Raw genomic sequence first — 2,500 nt, 5'->3', positions numbered from 1 at the left:
GCTGGCCAGGCGTTCGCTCCGCGCGGCGCGCGCCGCGTGCCGGGAAGGATAGATGCTGGACAGCCGAAGAAAAAACCCACTTCTCGACGGAACAGGAAGACCGGCCCTTTTAGGATCATCGCGGGAACAGAAAGAGACATGAAAGTGGGTTCAGAAGAGAGTCTTACCGTGAGCGGTGAAGTTTCAGGAAAGCAAACTCCGTGCGGTGAGGACGCGAGGGTGTTTCGCAGCTTCGCTTGTGCGCGCGGTGGCTCTGTGCCTAAATTACGGTAGCGCTCTCGCTCTGCGCGGTTCGCCGGCGTCTCGTGCACGCACGCATCATGCACGCGCACACGTTAGCCGACGACTCGCCAGGGACTCGCTCACTCTCGGTCTCGCTCGCTCTCTCTCCTTCTGCCACACACACACACACACACACACACACACACACACACACACACACACACACACACACACACACACACACACACACACACACACACACACACACACACACACACACACACACACACACACACACACACACACTGTAACAAACATGGACGCGCCTAGACGGGCAGTCTCGTCTGATGCTCCTCATCTTGACACCGCGATGGTTTTCGCTCTCCTCCTCGCTTCCTTCACCAACAGGTTTTTTTATTATTATTTTTAGGTTAAAGAATATGTCTTCTCATATTTAGTCACCAAGTGGATCAGAAACATGTGTCGGCCGGCTTTGTAGACATTTGAAAACTCCCATTGCGCATTAGATTCGCCACATGATTTGATGGTGCGCTTTTAATAGAAGAGTTACAGTTACAGTCAGCACGCCCACACCTCCGCGCTCCTCCGCACGTCCCCTGCGATCCGCATACACACACACACACACACACACACACACACACACACACACACACACACACACACACACACACACACACACACACACACACACACACACACACACACACACACACACACACACAGACACACGCGCGCGCAAAAGCTCGCACCAATCATCTAATAAATCAAGACATAAATCAACAGATCAATTTAACAAGAAGCCAGTAAACCAGTTCATAAATAAGGAATATGCTTGGGACAATAAACCACTAATTAAATCAACCAATCAAAGCAATATTGAGAATTTAATGAATGAGTTTAATCAATCCATAGAGCAAACTATTGGTTGGATAAATCATCGTCTGTGTTATAAATTAACCTGTTTTTCCAAATTTTGGTTTCCAATATAATTTTTGTTGTACTTTTATTTTTCGTACTTCAAATTTATTCGTACACATTTGACAGAGTCTGTGGCTTACATTTCTTCCCTCGATCCAGTCCTAGAGCATGGTTTTAGATTTCTTTAATAATAGCAGGCCAACACAAGAACGGTAGCTGTACTGATTAAAGCTGACCACTAGATGGCGCTGCTGCTTAACAAACAGTCACGGTGGCTCCATCGGTCCAGCGGCGCTGGGATCCTGCAGTCAATTAATAGAGGCGTGTGTCAGGTGCTCACATTTATCTGGGTATACGTATGAACATATGAAGCAATTCATTTGTAAACACCATTATGATTTATTGGTGTGTCTGTGTGTGGTTGGGCACGTGCAGGGGCATAGCCAGGGGGGGGGGGGCATTATTTATTCATAATGTCAAAGTATAAAAAATGGGGGAATCAATTATATTAAAGCTCCTAAATGCGTTTAAAATATATATAGAGGCTGTACAGTATATATTATTTTATATATTTCTTAATTAGTTTAAATATGTACAATACCAAGAGGCATGAAGAATACACAAAAATGCATTCACACCGAAATGGTCGCATAAAATACGTTATTGGTTGTTGGAATAGGAGATAAACATTAGTAGTGAATAGTAGTTATTGTGTTGACTTCCTCCAGCTGATGGCCAACATGCAGACCTACATTAGTCCTACATTAGGCCTACTAGAGACCTACTAGAAGCTCCTAAGGTTATGTAAACGACCACCAATGGCTGACTTTGTTAGCCAAATAAACTCCCTGGGTGCAGAACCTCCCCTGGCCTACATTAGCCTGCTCAATGTTAATTAGCTTTAAGCACACTGGTGAGAGTTGAGACACTGTTTTCTGTCATGTATTGTCTGTGGGATGACACCTTTTCAACAAAGGAAACAAATTCAGTGCCAACAACCCGTAATGTGATCTAATCTCTCGTCATTTAACGTAAGTGACGAATCAGAAAAGATTTCATTAAAAAAGGTGGACACATTCACAGGCAGTTAGTAATATAGAGAATAAACAGGCCTGCGCATGCAGGGGCATAGCCAGGACATTATTACAGTGGGGGCCAGCCCGGGTCTTATGTTTGGGGTGGCTTTTGATTGTCAATGGGGGGGGGCAATATTTATTCATAATGTCAAAGTCTAGCACTTTGAATAAGAATAATAAGTCAAAGTTAGATCAAACTAATAGTGCATAGATTTCAGCTTTCTTTAGATCTTTTCCGTTTAGCAGTGGGGTGGCCAACCTCT

General features: G+C 44.5%; 1 protein-coding gene across 1 annotated transcript in view; it reads right to left on the bottom strand.

Annotated features, from left to right (window-relative positions):
* basp1 (brain abundant, membrane attached signal protein 1) overlaps positions 1-379 on the bottom strand; it is a 25,890-nt gene extending 25,511 nt beyond the window's left edge. The window contains exon 1 of the mRNA XM_030362701.1: positions 168-379. The gene's annotated coding sequence lies outside the window, so the exon portion shown is untranslated. The remainder of the gene's footprint in view (positions 1-167) is intronic.
* Between the last annotated feature and the right edge of the window lie 2,121 nt (positions 380-2,500).

This window comes from Gadus morhua, chromosome 8, assembly GCF_902167405.1.
Source record: "Gadus morhua chromosome 8, gadMor3.0, whole genome shotgun sequence".
Taxonomy (NCBI): domain Eukaryota; kingdom Metazoa; phylum Chordata; class Actinopteri; order Gadiformes; family Gadidae; genus Gadus; species Gadus morhua.
This window is presented reverse-complemented; position numbering and strand designations above follow the sequence as displayed.